This window comes from Lepidochelys kempii, chromosome 11, assembly GCF_965140265.1.
Source record: "Lepidochelys kempii isolate rLepKem1 chromosome 11, rLepKem1.hap2, whole genome shotgun sequence".
Taxonomy (NCBI): Eukaryota; Metazoa; Chordata; order Testudines; family Cheloniidae; genus Lepidochelys; species Lepidochelys kempii.
The window spans coordinates 32,184,798-32,202,719 of record NC_133266.1 but is presented as its reverse complement, the minus strand read 5'-3'; the positions used below and the strand labels follow the sequence as shown (position 1 = coordinate 32,202,719).

Sequence of the window (17,922 nt, the reverse complement as noted above, 5' to 3'; positions counted from 1 at the left end):
ATAAGTGGACTCAAAAACAAAACAATCTACACTTATAAATTGCAATTTCATGATAAAGAGATTGCACTACCGTACTTGTATGAGGTGAATTGAAAAATACTATTTCTTTTGTTTTTTTACAGTGCAAATATTTAATAAAAATAAATATAAAGTGAGCACTGTACACTTTGTATTTTGTGTTGTAATTAAAATCAATATATTTGAAAATGTAGAAAAGATCCAAAATATTTAAATAAATAGTATTCTATTATTGTTTAGTATTGCAATTAATCACAATGAATTTTTTTTAATCACACGATTAATCACGATTAATTTTTTTAATCGCTTGACAGCCCTAATCTGAAGAGTAACTACTCCAAAGTTTGGTGTTCAAAGTCACTTGTTATAAATTAATCTAACTTTATATGAAAAAGTTTGAACAATTAGTAAGCAAGAAAGACCCCATTAAATGAGCATACTTGTAAACTTTTAAGGTGTATAGATCAGCCTCATCATATGACATGCATCCTAGGGTATTATGGAAATTAATTGAACTTTATGTACCAAGTGATATTAAAAAAATCAATCAAAGGCAACTGGTGAGTTACCAAAGATTTGGCAAAAAAGTAGCACTTCACCATTACAGAGTCAACATTTCATAGAATCTCAGGGTTGGAAGGGACCTCAGGAGGTCATCTAGTCCAACCCCCTGCTCAAAGCAGGACCAATCCCCAATTTTTGCCCCAGATCCCTAAATGGCCCCCTCAAGGATTGAACTCACAACCCTGCATCTGGCAACACTTACCATGCAGCAGCATCTAAGATTACCAGTTTTTCTAGCATTAATCTAGATGCTAGATTAATAGGAGATAGCTGTAGTACCTCCGTGATAATTCTTCGTAACAGCTGACAAATGTTAATCTTTTTAATGGCTTCTACTGTAAATTTACAATCCATTTTCAAAAAGAGGAATGAAGGATGCTTCTGTCAAAATCTCTTCCATAAGTCTAACTTCTATCCTCAGTAACTAATGGAATATTAAGAAAGAGCATTAACTCTTGGGCTTAGGTTTTCAAAGCTGCCTGAGGGATATGGATGTCCAATTCCCATTAAAATTAATAATTTTTAATTGAAAAATGTCAGTCCTAGAGGATAACAGAACCAAGAGCAATAAGCAGCGAAAGTTTATTTTGGGGGAGTGGCATCACAGAAGTTCCCTACAGTCAAGGTTAACTACTGCTTTAGCATGTACTGTGTGTGGTGTGGAGGTGAGGCCACGGCCACATTCTTGTCCATTTGGCTTATCTAGCGCCATTGCTAACAAGATTTACCAAATACATCTTGTACTCTGAGTTCAACCAACAGAATTCTGGCTGTCCATCGTGCAGATGCACAAAAAGTGCAAACTGCCTGTAACTACTCCATCCACCTGTACAAGTGCAGCCAGAATATAGTGAAAATGACCAAGAAGAATAGAGACCCTATGGATGGAGAGGATATATAGGGTTTACCCAGGAGTAATGACATGAAATCAAGAAAAGGGAAATGTAAGCTATGGAATAACTCCCATGAGACATGATAGAAACCCCATTACTCTGAATTTTTCTAGGGTTTCATCCAGCCTAGATTTAAAACTGTTACCTTGCATTGGTAGGAACTGCATGACTTCTACCTTTTAGGATATGACTATGAATGGTTTTTTATCTGTTGGTTTCTCACTAGGGTATCTACTGGACCGATGACTTGCCTTAACACTAGACCTTTCTTCAGCGATTTCAAATCAGTTAATCCAGTCAACAGGCTAAATGAAATCATGCCATTACCACCTCTTTTCCTCTGTTATTTTTCTTCCCCTATCTTCTAAATGATCACTATTGATAGACAGATAGACAAGTTGGCTGTCTTCCATATCAGCCTGGTTTTTCCTTTCTCCCACAGACATAAAGTTTACAATATCTAGAGTTTCAGGGTGGGAGTAACCTTGGGGAGGGAGAGGAGTGGAGAGTAAGCAGACAGGGACTTGCTCCTTTAAAAATTCTCAAGATATTTCCCAGAAGAAAAGGGGAAATGGATTTTTAACTCTACCTACACTATTACCACTATTTTAGATTAATTTATGCTTTTTTTTTTTTTTTTAGTTTTAATTACGAGTTTTCTTTCACAATTTTTACTGTTCCTCTCCATACACACCCTGGCCACTGAGAGGAATATTTAAAGTGAAATAAGTACACTGCTCAGTTTCACTCTTTAGTTCTCAGGTACAATTAAAATGCTGCAATGTATGACTTAAGGACACTGCAAGGAAATGTTTACATTTTTAAAAAAACTTTTGTTTTTAAAGAAAGGAAAACATTTCTGCTATTGAGTTATATATAAAAAAATCCTGTAGACCCTAAGTCCTTGAAAGTGTCCCTTTAAATTTAAAGTAGGCCATAATGTCTTGTGATCTGAATACAAAACAAATGAACAAAAGAACCACAACACAACCCAGTCAGCATGCTTAGATTCTGCCATTGCCTTGCTGACATACCTTGTCCTTTCTCTGCACCAGTTCCCCTATTTGTGAAATAGGGATAATTATTCACCTACCCTCACAGGACTGAATTCATGTTTGTAATGTGCTGTGAAATGTTTGGATGAAAGTTGATGAGTATTTTATTGAAGGGTGATTAAATGCCACACAATACTGATAATTTCGGTAGTTTCTTTCAGAGTAAAATCTGTTTCCATTTAGCTTAGACTGTATTTCAAGTTTTCCAGTCTCTTGACTCCTTTTACTGGGGCGGGAGATGCTACGCTGATGACAAATGAGCCTAGGATCAGAACAAAAGTTTGCAAGGGTGGTGCATGCGCTGTCTTCTTCTCTGCCCACCCTTAGGAAAAGAGGCACACAATTTAGGAATGCTTGTAGGTCCCCAACTACTCCTCAGTTCTCAGGGGGCACCTATATTTTTAATCCATATATGAAAAGCCAAATGTAATCATTGCTCTTGGATATGGATATTTATGCCTTTGTGACCTTCTGCTTTGACTACTGTAATGTAATAAATGGGGCTGCCATTGAAGGCCACTCAATCTGCATTTTATGCAGAATGATCCCGCTCACCTGCATGGCAGCATCAGCATCAGGGACCATATTACACTAATTCCCTGAAGACTACGTTGACTTCTTGTTGATTTCCAGGTGTAATTCAAGGTTTTGAAACTGCTCTTAAAGAAACCCAAACCCTTTACCATTTGGTTACTGGCCCAGTGAGAGACCATCTTTCTATCTATGATGCAACAGTTGAGATCAGATGGGAAGTCTAGATTTCAGTGATTGGGGCCTGCAAACTGGATGCTCTGGAGGGAGAGTGTCATTCCACAACTGCACACAGTGTCCTGAACTCTTTCATGGTATGGCTTAAAGCCCCTCTCTTCTTTCAGACTTCCACTCAGGGTGGAGATTGTTGAATATATTTACAGCCTAATCTGTGGCCCAGGAGTTTATGGATTGGAAAATTAATTTAGTAATTAAAAATAAATCCATTTGTGCGCAAGGAGTATGAGAGTAAATTTTATAAATAAAAAAAATAAAATAAAATGTTTAGTTACCATTTACCACCAGAGGGTGCTATTTCGACACTTTAAAAAATTGTGATATGTAAAGCATCTCAAAATGCATTCCTCAGAAATATAACCACTTCCTTTCAGAAGACAGTAATTCAACTCTCAACTGCAAATAGCACTATAATTAGATTGATTTTCTGCTCTGCTCTATGAGAAAATATTCTAATCAGAACAAGATTAATAAGCAAAAGCCTGTCAAGTGACAATTCAGAATTGAAATATCCTCAAAGTATATTTTAACACCTTGATCTCACTTTTCAGCTGCAGAGCAGTTGGGACTCATTGCTGAAATAACTTTTTTCTTTAGCCATTTTAAACTGACTAGCAACGCTTACAGTCCCCAACAGATACAATGAATTACTACAGGGAAGAGCAGCAAACGGTAATAAACTTTAGTATATTACTCTAGAAAGGGACACATTAGCAGAGTTTAATTGTGGCTCAAAGATAAACCATTCAAAAGTAAATTGTAAATGTAAAATGAAAATTCTGTTTACTCAAGTACCGTGTTGAATATTGCAACCAATCATGATAAGAAAAGTATTGGGCACACTAACATCTAACAAACATTCTCCAAATTCCACACTGGCCAGCTCCACTTAGCTGTGATGTTCCAGAATGCATTATTTAATGCTGCATACAGGACAATTACAAGAGATTTCAGAGCGTCTTACTTTGAAAGCCTGAGATACTTAAAAATACTGACACCTCCACCCTTCTCCAACCCACCAGAGGTTGCGATGACACTAAAAGATACATGCTGGGGCATCTCAGCAGATCAAAATCAGCAAGATTTCTTTGGATTTAACAACAGAGGTAGTCTAGTGATCTGTACAGATCTTGTGCTCTCTTACAACGCCGAAGATCTTGAGTTCAAATCCTAGGGAAGGCCTGGAGGCAGGAGTGAAAATGAATGTCTAGGTTCCAGGTTAAAATCATAGTATCTTAGGGCTGGAAGAGACCTCAGGAGGTCATCTAGTCCAACCCCCTGCTCAAAGCAGGACCAATCCTCAATTTTTTGCCCCAGATCCCTAAATGGCCCCCTCAAGGATTGAACTTGCAACCTTGGGTTTAGCAGGCCAATGCTCAAACCACTGAGGTGTATTCTCCATCACTTGAAGTCTTTAAATCAAGACTGGATATCTTTCTAAAAGATATGCAATATCTCAAAGAAAAGTTATGGGCCTAATGCAGGAATTACTGGGGGGTTCTATGGACTGTGTCATGAATGAGATCAGACTAGAGGACCATCACAGTCCCTTCCAGCCTTTAAGAAAAATTAATATAATCTATGAATATTCCCAACGTCCTGCAAACAACCAAAAGGGACTGCTCCCATGTGTAAAGTTAAGCTTGTGAGAAAATACACAGAGGAGTGGGGCCTAAAACAGATATCTCACCTCTGAAGTGTATGGAATGGTCCTCTTATTCTTCTTAGTTACAACTTTCAGCACCTACTGCTAAACAAAACTTTAATTTTACACTTGTAGTGGGGTGATAGGAGGAAATTTACTCCTCCTGAAAGATGAACTGCATTTGTTTAATGTCTTTAAAAATATTAATTGGCTTTTCCCTAGTTCAAGCCTGGAGCACTATCGTCACTGCAGCAGGAGGAACTGGCCAAGTCCAAGATATCAACGATGGCCCATCTACCACTGTGATCTGCACTATAGTAAAGTCCAATACCTTCGCCAGTAATCTACTCATCCAATCAAAATGCACTTGAGTTCCTATTTCCCTTAACAATTATTATTCAATATCTAATTACATATCATCCCTTTGAAGATTACACTACTTTGTATACCTGCGCATAATTTGTTTATGTTGTTAATGTTAAATTTCCTTTACAAAATAGATTCACCTCACCATCTTATTTCACTTTCTCACCCAGGCTCCTCCCTGCCCTTGCTCCCTCCGTTCTTTTGCCAACTTCCTCTCTCAAGTACTGCATTAAGGAAGCTCCTGACTCCAAATGAACCAGGAACTTCAGTTCCACCAGCAATTCTTGGTTCTTTTCCCACTTAAGTTATAGTTCCTCTGTCCCCTCCTCTTATGACTGTAATCTGGGATTGAATTGGGAGGGAGGAAGGAAAAAAGGTGGTGATGTTCACCAGGCTCTGCTCTGCTCACAAACTACGGTCAGCCCATGTGATTAACCAAAATGGGATGCCGATCGCAATATTTTTTACAGATATTCAGAATATGATTCTGCAAGCTCTTTGGCAGGTCTTGGATATGCTCATGGACTCTACAAAGCTCCGTAGGCTTGGCTCTTTCTTGACTGAGGGACCAAAAAAAAAATAAGTGTAGCTATCACCAACCACCATCCACTTGTGACACCAAAACAAGACCTCAGACATAACAAATAGTGGAGATCTGTAATCAAGGCCTTCCTTTCTCACATGAGGAATAAAATAGTTAATGGTGTTTGTGTTTAAGTTTCATGTCTGGGAATCTGAGTTAACATCTCATTAAGATGAATGAGGACATAATCATACATTTCAGAGCTGTGTGCCTTGACCAATAAACATCTCTGTATCAAGTACACACTGTTCATATTTTTGAGGTTTCTTTGCAACCATAACAGCCACTTTTTCAAAAATAAAAACTGAGATTCTGAAGAAAAATACAGTCATTTCAGAGAGATACTGGTATGCCATAAAGCCCATGTACTGGCTCAATCTTAGCCCTGGCTACAGGGTTCCCCAGAGGATGCTGCTACACTTGGTCCTCTTATAGAAGCAGCTGAAAGGTAGGAGTCCAGGCTTTTCATAGAGACCACCATCATTTCATATTGACAGGTTTCAGAGTAACAGCTGTGTTAGTCTGTATTCGCAAAAAGAAAAGGAGTACTTGTGGCACCTTAGAGACTAACCAATTTATTTGAGCATGAGCTTTCGTGAGCTACAGCTCACTTCATCGGATGCATGCCGTGGAAACTGCAGCAGACTTTATATATACACAGAGAATATGAAAAAATACCTCCTCCCACCCCATTGTCCAGCTGGTAATAGCTTATCTAAAGTGATCATCAGGTGGGCCATTTCCAGCACAAATCCAGGTTTTCTCACCCTCCACCCCCCCACACAAATTCACTCTCCTGCTGGTGATAGCCCATCCAAAGTGACAACTCTTTACACAATGTGCATGATAATAAAGTTGGGCCATTTCCTGCACAAATCCAGGTTCTCTCACCCCCTCACCCCCCTCCCAAAAACCACACACACAAACTCACTATCCAATACCAGCAGGATAGTGAGTTTGTGTGTGTGGTTTTTGGGAGGGGGGTGAGGGGGTGAGAGAACCTGGATTTGTGCAGGAAATGGCCCAACTTTATTATCATGCACATTGTGTAAAGAGTTGTCACTTTGGATGGGCTATCACCAGCAGGAGAGTGAATTTGTGTGGGGGGGTGGAGGGTGAGAAAACCTGGATTTGTGCTGGAAATGGCCCACCTGATGATCACTTTAGATAAGCTATTACCAGCTGGACAATGGGGTGGGAGGAGGTATTTTTTCATATTCTCTGTGTATATATAAAGTCTGCTGCAGTTTCCACGGCATGCATCCGATGAAGTGAGCTGTAGCTCACGAAAGCTCATGCTCAAATAAATTGGTTAGTCTCTAAGGTGCCACAAGTACTCCTTTTCTTTTTGCGAATCATTTCATACACAGGAGAACCCCACATAGGTCAGTAAGTTGGATATTTAAAGCAGCAGATGTAAGAGAGGAGCACAGCAGCCAGCCCCACATGATCCACAAGTGCTCAGTGGATCACTGGTGGTTTGTAGACTACAGCTTAAGAAAAACTGACTTAGTGTTCTCCATACAGTGGAAGACTTCCCCACTGTGGAGGAAACATGCTGGTCTCCTAACACTGCACTTTCTAAACTACTGAAATTAGTTTTTCATATCCAAGTTCCTGCCCAAGTCTAGTAAATGAACATTATTACCACCTGCTGACTATTTCGTGCCTTACGTGAAATGACTTTGATCTCAATCCAGTTCCCAGCATGTCATCTCATTACAAGAGGACATAATTGGTACTAATGCAGTTTCAAACCTCCAAATTAGGGATGAGGCACAGTGGTAAGAAACTTGCCCTGACACTTCCTGTGCTCTGCCTTTTAGGGGGTGGGGAGGAGAAGAGGTCTTAACCCCCATGGTTCTCAATGCAGAACCTTTCACAAGCTTTAAGTTCATACCCAGAAATATTAAAACAAAAACAACTAAAAACCCTGTTGTAGCTACTGTACTAGTAATGTTAGCGTAAGCCCAAAGTACACACAAATCAAATCTAATACCAAGATTAGAAAAGCACACCAAAGACAGGTATAATGTTTACCTAATAGATGTCAGCATACAGTCTCCTCTTGATGTATGCTTAACACTAATAGGATTTCCACATGCCCATCAAAAATAATAATATAGTCTTCCACTGTGAAGCAAAAAAAAATAAAAAATGGAACATCATGTACTTAGCTGCCTGATATACTATATGTTTTATAACAGTGCCTGATATTTATTAAATAAACAGAGAGAGAGAGAGAGAGACAGAGACACAGTGACAGTGTGTGTGTGTGGATTTTTTCTGTATATACAAGCCTTAGAAGTAAACTTGTTAAAAAAACTAATTCCTTTGCCTCACCCCCAGAAGCCTGTGGGTACTGGGGCTCCAACAGTCGTAAGGAACCAGGGTATTTTTGAATGTGTGTGTGTTTGTGTTTTTTTTTTTTAAACAGTTCCTGCATATACTTGAACACTCTTTCAACATGGCTTAGCCTGGTTAGTAGGCCTATATCTCATTTAGTTGGAACTGCAGTCTAAATACTTGCTGGCAAATTTAGCTTTAAAGGCCAACACATTCGGTATAGGTTTTTATTCCGCCTTCGTCACAATGGTATTCAAGTACCTTCCAGTAGTACATTAAGCAACATGCTAACGTCTGTCATGTTTCTCTCATCCCCTCCCCAGCACAGATTGGTCAAAAAACAGAATTGTTAAATTACAACATTATAGGCATCAAAAAGATACATATGATGGAACGGAATTCTTTAATTCTTTGAAGTAACATATACTTCACACACTAACTACATCTTTGATTAATCTTTCCACAATGGAGAGATTAACCTTGTCTCTTTACAATGTCATATGTAGTACAGTGCTCCAGAGAGGAATACATGAACTGAAAGAGACTGACATCACCAAAATGTCATTTAGGTTAGTAATTGGGAGCAATTCAATAAAGTCTAGATAAATTACAAGAAAACAGAACAACCTTGAAGCTAAATATCCCATATGAATTAGGAAAGTGTTCATTGTAGTAGGGATAATACACGCCACATGGAAAAAATAGGTACATTTCTTTCCATGAATGTGTTAATTTCAACTAAAACATTTTGTTCTGATTTATATATTTTCCTATATATAATTTTGTAAATAAAACCTAAATTTTGTAAATAAACCTTTCAAGTGTTGTGCTATAGCTGTATATGACAGCAGATTACCTGAACTCAGTCAGATTTAACACTTTTGCAGTATTTTTTACACAATAGGATAGTCAAGTGCTAGCTTTCGCTAAAGTGCTTTCCTTCTGTAGGTTTAAGTTAGACCCTTAGAGAAGGGCCATTAGGATGATCCAAGGAATGGAAAACCTACTTTATGAGAGGAGACTCAAAGAACTTGGCTTATTTAGCCTAACCAAAAGAAGGCTGAGAGGAAATATGTGTCAACATGAGACAGAAAATCATTTCAAAAGGGAGGTTTTCAGAGTCATGTAAGAGATTTAGGAACACAAACCTCATTGAAAGCCAAGGTGAAGCAGTCCAAGTCAATGGTAATTGTGGTCCTAAATCCCTTAACGTGATTCCGAAAATTTCCCCCTTTGTTTATAAGTATACATCCCTTTGAGTTTTGCATGAAAGGGACCTGAACTACTAGCACTACCCAGGCACAAAGAGGCAGCTCCAGAAAGCTCCATATACACAAGTCAGATGCCGCACACAGGCAAATCGCAGGGGCCTAGGAGACCTCAATATCACAACGTGAACACTTTGATTCTTCTTTAAATTCCGTCACTTTCTGAAAGATTTGCTTTTTAAATCACATTTCTCATTCATTCCTTGTCCAGTTTCAGGAACTCCTGCAGTGTCAGGTCAACAGGGTTCTTATGGAGGGAGAGGAAAGCCCAGCAAGAGGTGTGTTTCCTCTGCTCATCAACGGGGTCATCATCAAGCTCCCAGCCTTCCAGCTCCTTGAAGCAGCAGCAGCATTGAACCACATCAGGCCCATTCTCACTGGGGCAGTGGATGAATCTGGCTGCAGCCATCTGCTTTGGGGTGCAGGCACAGCCCTCGGTGAAGGGCCAGCTATGGTAGATGGCCAGGCAGGCCTTGCGCTCATGTAGAGCTGAGGAGAGATATAATTGCTCTCTATAAATACATCAGAGAGAAAAATACTAGGGAGGGAAAGGAGTTATTTAAGTTAAGCACCAATGTGGACACAAGAACAAATGGATATAAACTGCCATCAACAAGTTTAGGCTTGAAATTAGGTGAAGGTCTCTAACAAGAAGAGAAGTAAAGTTCTGGAACAGCTTTCCAAGGGGAGCAGTGGGGGCAAAAAACCTAACTGGCTTGAAGACTGAGCTTGATAAGTTTATGGAGGGGGTGGCATGTGGCCTATCGGTGACCGCCAGCAGCAAAAGACCTAGTGGTCTTGCCACATGCTCAGGGTCTAACTGATTGCCATATCTGGGGTCAGGAAGGAATTTTCCCCTGGGTCAGATTGGCTGATACCCTGGGAGTTTTTCACCTTCCTCTGCAGGATGGGGCATGGGTCACTTGCGGGTTTAAACTAGTGTAAATGGTTAATTCTTTGTAACTTGAAGTGATTAAACCATGATTTGAGGACCTCATTAACTCAGACAAGTGGTTAGGCATCTATTTCAGGAGTGGTTGAGTGAGGTTCTGTGGCCTGCAATGTGCAGGTCAGACTAGATGATCACAATGGTCCCCTCTGACTTATGAGTCTATGAGACCCACAATACTGTCCTGCCTTTTTTTCTTTCCCCTCCAAATTTAAACTTAATTTATTCCTGTTTAATTGGATAACACTCAGTCAAATTGTAACAACTGAGACCACAGTTTTCCCACACAATTTAGGACTATTATGGGGGAGAAAGAAGAGAGTAGGAAAGAAATGGTCTCTCCATCTCCACTCAAAGTGCTGCTTGATGCAGTGCCTGTTCAGACAGATATCTGACTCCAATATTGCGTGCACCATCAAAAAAACCTGCAGTCACCATTATATTAAGAGGTGTTGGGAAACATCAAAAAAAGCCAAGACACAGAGGAGAGGGCAGGGAAAGAGAAAGAGATGAGAGATTGGAAAGGAAGGAGACAGCTGCTGCCAAGCTATTTTATACTGAACTTTTCTTTGTTTCAGACTTCTCAAACTAGAGTCCTGTTCTGTGACTGAATTTTAATTTAAACCATTAAAATGACACAAGGATGTATCATTACTTTATAGAAAAGATTCTATGTCAGATTGGTTCTCCTCAAATTATTTTAAAACTATTTATCTATGCAAGTACTTTTATGCATAAAATTGTCTTTAGTGTACTTAACCAGCAAACTAAATGTTATTTTATCAGTAAATATAGCAATGGGACTGGAAAAAGACTGTAATAAAGTACACAATAATGTATCCTAAAATAAAGTGTGAAAATTTACTTTAAATAAAAGGGGCCAAAAATACTGTCATTTTCTTGAACGTAAGTGCCAACCAAATTTTCCTACACAGGAAGGGAAAGTTACCAATATTGTTGAAAGCTTTAAACTGTGATTTATAACAGTGTGATGGCAGGAGCACACAAAAAATAAGACAAGTCTGTTTTACATCCTGGACAACTCAAATTTATATAATTTACCCTGTGGGTTTCATATTATTAATATATACAGACATGGTACAAGGTAAGAAAGTCAGTCCATAAAATGCTGGCAACAATACAGCTATTCTATTCCTTAAACAAACTAACGTAAATTAAGAGTTTCAAGACTCAGATAATATGTTATTTAGCCAGATACTTAATGGAGTTTCAATTTAAGAAATCCACATACAAACTCTAGTTCAGAAGAGCAGTTCTAAGACACGTGACCAATTATAGCAGTACAGGGCCACGTCTTAAAATTGATAAAATCACAGACACAAAATAAACAAACCATCTGGAAGCTCTGCCATACCTGTCTCCCAGTAAAGTGGGATAGGTATCGCTTTATTTCATTAACATTTGCTTCCACCATCTCTCCTAACATTTGATTATTTTCAACTATGGGTATTTTTTGTTGTTTTTTTAAAAAAAAAACAACAAAACAAAAAACCCCCACCTTCTTCTGTGCTCTCCTCACTTCTCCCTCTCTTTTCAGTCAACCACATTCTGAGATGGGAATATCACCATGCTACATAAACTGCTGATACAATAACACCGAAAATGGCTGTGAAAGCCATACTGCTGGAATCCTCTTCATCTCTTATTGCCCCATCCCAGATGACGGTTCATTTATGTAAAATCTTCCTCCTTTGCCAGTTCAAATTCTCCAACATTCAAAAGGAATAGCATACCAAGATAATGTATACGTCTGGCATATTCCTATGGAACAAAGCAGCCATATCCACTAATGAAAAATGTTTTAACAGCTGCTAGCTTTTAAATGACAGGCAGTAGTCCCAAAAACTTCAAAATTATTCCACTGTGAAACAGTCAAACAAAATAACAAGACAAGAAGATTTCTTGAGATTTCTCAATGTTTTGAATGAGTCAACATTTGTGTGTGAAAGTCACAGGGTAAACAAAACAATAAGTAGCAGGGTGGATTTGATTTAAATCAAATTGATTAAAATCACTAGTCAGGAAGACTCAATTGAATCATGGATTTATACACAAAAGTGCATTCTTGTTGGTTGTTATAACCTTAATACATATTCTTCACAACTCAGAGATAAATGTAGGTTTCATTTTTAGAAGGTACACACTATACATTTTTAAGTGATTTATTTTGAAAACTTTTCAGGTTAGTTTTACAGCTATATCAGAAAATCAATGATTGTTTGATTATTTCATTTACCAAAGGTAATTGAAGCAGATATTTATGAAGTCATTGGGAGGTGAACTATCTCCAATTCAACAGGTTAATCATTAATATTTGGAGGATTTTCTTGCCATACTGTATTAGGAGGAGACCACCACCAGACATTTAAATTGTTTTAGTTAACTAAAACAACAACGTTATGTATTCTGGATTTTTTTCTTCAACAACAAACATATAATATTTTAACAAAACAAGCAAATAAATTTTTGAATTTAGTTAAACATTCAAGTTTTTTAAAATCAGGTTTGTTTTTGTTAAAATTGTTTCTAACTAAAATAGTTAAATAAAATATTTAAAAACAGAAAACAAAATGTAAATCGACTATGCAGGCAGGTCAACATGAGAAACTTAAAACATGGCTTCTGCAGCTAACTCAGTCATCCTCACCTTCGTTTTCCTGTTTGTTCATAATCTGGAAAAGAAGGACAAGTTCTCCTGCTTTTTCAGGTCCCAGACTATTTCTCAATTTGAAATGAATTGGTCCAAAGGAAGAAAATATTCTTTCTACAGCGGCAGAAGAAGCTACTGTTGTTAAAAGTGAGATTATTACTTCAACAGTCTCAGAATCCAAGTGCTTAAGTGACTTCCATCAGTTCATGGTATGACTTTCTTTAATCATCATCAGCAAACATATATTTCTTGAATGGTTCTTATTCCCAAACTCGGTTTCTTTTACGGCCTGCTGCCATTATAGGTTTTCCTTTCTAGTAAGAGAATGGTATGGTAGATCTCAAATTAATGAAGGCTACACTCAGAAAGACCTCAACACTTCTGGAATATGCTGCTCAAACAGTTTCTACTGCCTGTCCCTCCCTTTTCAAATTTATCTCCAGACTTCTTCTCCTTCTCCAGAGCTATTCCGCCCACAACAATCTTCTATTCATTAAACTTTTTGAAACTTTGCACTTTTAGAGAGAGGTTAGGGATTGACTATGTGTGCACAAATTTGCAGAAGGGCAAAAGGATTGAGGTCTTATTTTTCACCTCTATATATTATTTATTTATTTATTTTAAACTATTTTTGCGTTAACAAGCATGTTATCTCTGGAGAAACAAATCCACAGTTTGAGAACTGCAAAACTAAGCGCACGTCTACACTGGCAAAGTTACAGTGCCGCTTAGAGAGCGCAGAAGGCAAACCGCTGTTGTGTGTTCACATTGACAGCTGCCTGAGCAATAGCGCGTTCACACTTGCAGCACTATTTGGAGCGGTGCACTCTGGGCAGCTATCCCACAGAGCAGCTCTTTCTCTTTTGCCGCTAAGACTTGTGGGAAGGCAGAGGGGACCACAGGGCATTTTGGGTCCAGTCCCAATGCCCAGTGATGCATTCCTTCACATCCAAGCAATCTCTGTGCTTCCATCCACATTTGGCGCCATCTTTCAATGGTTTGTGTACTGTGCACCCTGCCTCTTTCAGGCTGCAGGAATGGATCCCGAACTGCTGACCAGTATGCTGCTCGCTCTAACCAACACGTCACAACTGGCAATGGAGTTATTCCTTAAACTACAAAGGCAAGAGGACTGCAACGATCTCACCACACATAGTAGCTACGACACGAGATTGCTTGTGGCATTCACGGAGGTGCTGACCACAGTGGAATGATGCTTTTGGGCTCGAGAAAGAAGCACTGAGTGGTGGGATCACATTGTGATGCATGTCTTGGATGACTAGCAGTGGCTGCAGAACTTTCGCATGAGGAAAGCCACATTCATGGGACTGTGTGATGAGCTCCCCCCAGCCCTGTGGCACAAGGACACAAGAATGAAAGCTGCCCTGTCATTGGAGAAGCATGTGGCAATTGCACTGTGGAAGCTGGCTACTCCACACCGCTACCAATTGGTTGCTAACCAGTTCGGAGTGGGAAAGTCAACTGTTGGAGTCGTGTTGATGGAAGAGTGCAAGGTCATTAATCGCATCCTGCTTCAAAAGACCATGACTCTGGACAACATGCGTAATATTGTGGATGGTTTTGCACAAATGGGCTTCCCTAACTGCGGAGGGGTGATAGTTGGAATGCACATTTCACTTCTGGCACCAGACCATCTAGCCACCGAGTACATTAATCGCAAGGGATATTTCTCAATGGTTCTCCAGGCCCTTGTGGATCACCATGGGCGTTTCATGGACACTAATGCAGGCTGGTGATGATGCATGCATCTTTCGGAACACTGGCCTGTTCAAGAAGCTGCAAGCAGGGACTTTCTTCCCAGACCAGAAGATCATCGTAGGGGAAGTCGAAATGCCCACTGTGATCCTGGGAGACCCAGCCTACCCCTAAATGCTGTGGCTTATGAAGCCATACATGGGGCAACTTGCAGCAAGGAGCAGGTCAACAACAGGCTGAGCAAGTGTAGAATGACTGCTGAGTGTGTATTTGGCCATTTAAAAGCCCGCTGGCGATGCCTGTATGGGAAGCTGGACATGACCAATGACAGTATTCCTATGCTTGTAGCCACATGCTGTATTCTCCATAATATTTGTGAAGAGAAGGGTGAAAGCTTCACGCAGAGGCTCAGTGCCTGGAGGCTAAGTTTGAACAGCCAGAGACCAGGGCTATTAGAGGGGCACTGCGTGGGGCCAGAAGGATCAGGGATGTCTTGAGGCAGCAATTTGAAGCTGAATATTTAATATTTAAATATAATATTTGCTGGTTTCAGAGTAGCAGCTGTGTTAGTCTGTATTCACAAAAAGAAAAGGAGTACTAGTGGCACCTTAGAGACTAACCAATTTATTTGAGCATAAGCTTTTGTGAGCTACAATTTGCTGCTATACTCGGGATTGCAGTGCTTGTAATGCTATGAGGTGACTGGTACACATGATGCAATAAGGGGGTTTAACGTAATTGTATGTTGCTTTGCAGGGCTCTTTTTGCTTTCACGTAATAGAATAAAGATTGCTTTCAAACCAACACAATGCTTTTATTAAAAGAAAACAACCGAAGGAGAGAGTCAAACAACAAAAATACATCAGCAGGGAGGGAGATGGGGGAAGAGATGGTCTCCAGAGGAGGAGGGGTCCCAGGACAGCTACAGATTTGTGTACGTCCAGGAATCGTACCCAACCTTCTCCTTTGGAGTACAATACAGCGGGTGCCGTACTTTAGCAGGGCCAAACTGCAGAGGGATGGATGTTGAGTGCAGTGGGAGTCCACGCTGCTGGACTGTGAGGAGGGAGGAGTGGAATGCTGCGGGTAGAGAATGGAGCCAGGAGGTTGATAACAGTGTGTTGGTGGTGGGGGGCACATGGGTAAGAGTTTTGCGACAGCAGCTGCAGGAGAGGGCGGGCACAGAGCTGCTCGGTTTAAAGAGCTAGTATCGCCTGGAGCACGTCCACTTGGCGCTCCATAACATTTAAGAGCCGCTCCGTGGTTTCTTTCTGGTGTGTGCTGCATTCTCCTTTCGGTCTCTCTTCTCGCTGTCCTGCCACTCCTTCAATTCCTGTATCTCAGCAACGGAATGCATCATAACCTCACGCAGAAAGTCCTCCTCAGTTCTTCGTGGCTGCTTTCTAATTCTGCGCAGCCGTTCTACTGCCGATAAGGGAGGCTGGCCTCCCAATGTCATCTCTGTGAAGTTTAAATGCAACATTTTACAAGTAGTATTGTTTGCAGCACAGACAACACTAATTCGGTGCTTTAAAACACAGCCAGTAGTCACACATCTGTCATTAACTGGCTGACCCCAGGCAAGCACACATAAGGCACAAGACCCCCAAAATGGTGAGTAGCCGCAAGGCACGGTGAATCACTCTTCCCAGACCCTACTGTACACTGGGCACGTGGCTCTTGGGGAGATCCAGCACTGGGGGGGGGGCTTGATAATCATTCCTGTCCCCACATTTTCCACAAGCTGTGTTCCTTATGGAAGACATCTTGCTGCTGAGCGTGAGCAGGGAATCAAGGGAGGGTATTCTCCAAGCCTGCGGCTCCTACCCTGGCCCCTATGCGGCTCGCCTGTGTGCAGCAATGATCCTCCCTGCCCGCCCCGTCCCGGCCCCGGACAGCACAGTGGTGCAGGAAAGTTACCATTAATGAGGCAAGAAACAAAGCAGCTCTGCTGAGGAACCTGCAGCAGTGAATTCCCACTATCTCCACAAGAGTTTCCAGGAGATCTCTGAGGGAGATTCTCGTGAAGTGAGGGAGTGTATCAACAGCCTGTTCCGCTGCTCAGAATAGGCACGTGGTGGGACACAAGCCTGCTTTCTGCAACACTCCTGCCCCCAACAAATCGCTTTGGCAATTCCCAAAATCAGATCCACTTACCAGGGGCCTCCTCTCCTATTTGTGCTTCGCCAAGATCCGACTGCTTTGACTGGCTAGGCTCCTCCAGGGTAGAAGAGAGCTCCTGACTGCATGCATCTCTGGCCCCCGAGCCATCCTATGCATCTGGGACCCCTTCCCCCTCTTCGTCCAAGATTTGCTCCTCCTAGCTCGGTCCACTCTTGACTGGCATATGAGCCAACAAAGTATCCACAGGGGCCTTCGTAGTGGAGAGGTGGTCACCACCGAGTATTGCATCCAGCTCTTTGTAGAACCGGCAGCTCGTGGGCACAGCACTGGAGCAGCAGTTTGCCTCCTGCGCCTTGTGGTAAGCGTTACGCAGTTCCTTTACTTTTACCCTACACTGCAATGCGTCCCAGCCATGGCCCCTTTCTATCATGTATTGAGAAATCTGTCCGTAGGTGTCATAATTCCTATGGCTGGAGCACAGCTGGGACTGCATAGCCTCCTCTCCCCAAATACCAATGAGATCCAGCAGCTTGGCATTGCTCCAAGAAGGGGATCACCTGGTGTGGGGAGCAGGCATGGCCACCTGGAAAGATGTGCTGAGACTACTGCACGCATCACCGAGCAAACAGGAAGGGGACTTTCAAATTTCCAAAGGAATTTAAGGGGTGGGACTGACGGTTGGTCACCTGAGGGCAGAGTGGCAGAGTTCAAACCAATGACCAGAGAGGTGAGAACAGGCATTGTGGGAAACCTCCCGGAGGCCAATCGCAGCGCTGTAATCGCCACGGTGTCTACACTGGCACTGCAGCGCTGTAGCTCTGGCACAGAAAGGTCTACGCCTCTCGTCGGGGTGTTTTTTTTAAGAGCGCTACAACTGCGCAGTTTCTGGGCATTAAGTGGCTTGGCAGCGTGTACAGCTCGGGAGTTACAGCACAGAAAGCCGCTTTACTGTGCAG

The 17,922-nt window shown here is 41.2% G+C and overlaps 1 protein-coding gene across 12 annotated transcripts in view; it reads right to left on the bottom strand.

The window, feature by feature from the left end:
- Window positions 1–17,922, bottom strand: part of TANC1 (tetratricopeptide repeat, ankyrin repeat and coiled-coil containing 1) — a 216,154-nt gene that overhangs the window by 110,747 nt on the left and 87,485 nt on the right. The window contains exon 1 of one of the 12 annotated variants that reach the window (XM_073305552.1): window positions 7,933–8,025. The exons of the other annotated variants lie outside the window; for them this stretch is intronic. The gene's annotated coding sequence lies outside the window, so the exon portion shown is untranslated. Of the gene's footprint in view, window positions 1–7,932; window positions 8,026–17,922 lie in introns of those variants that run through there. 12 annotated transcript variants of the gene reach the window in all.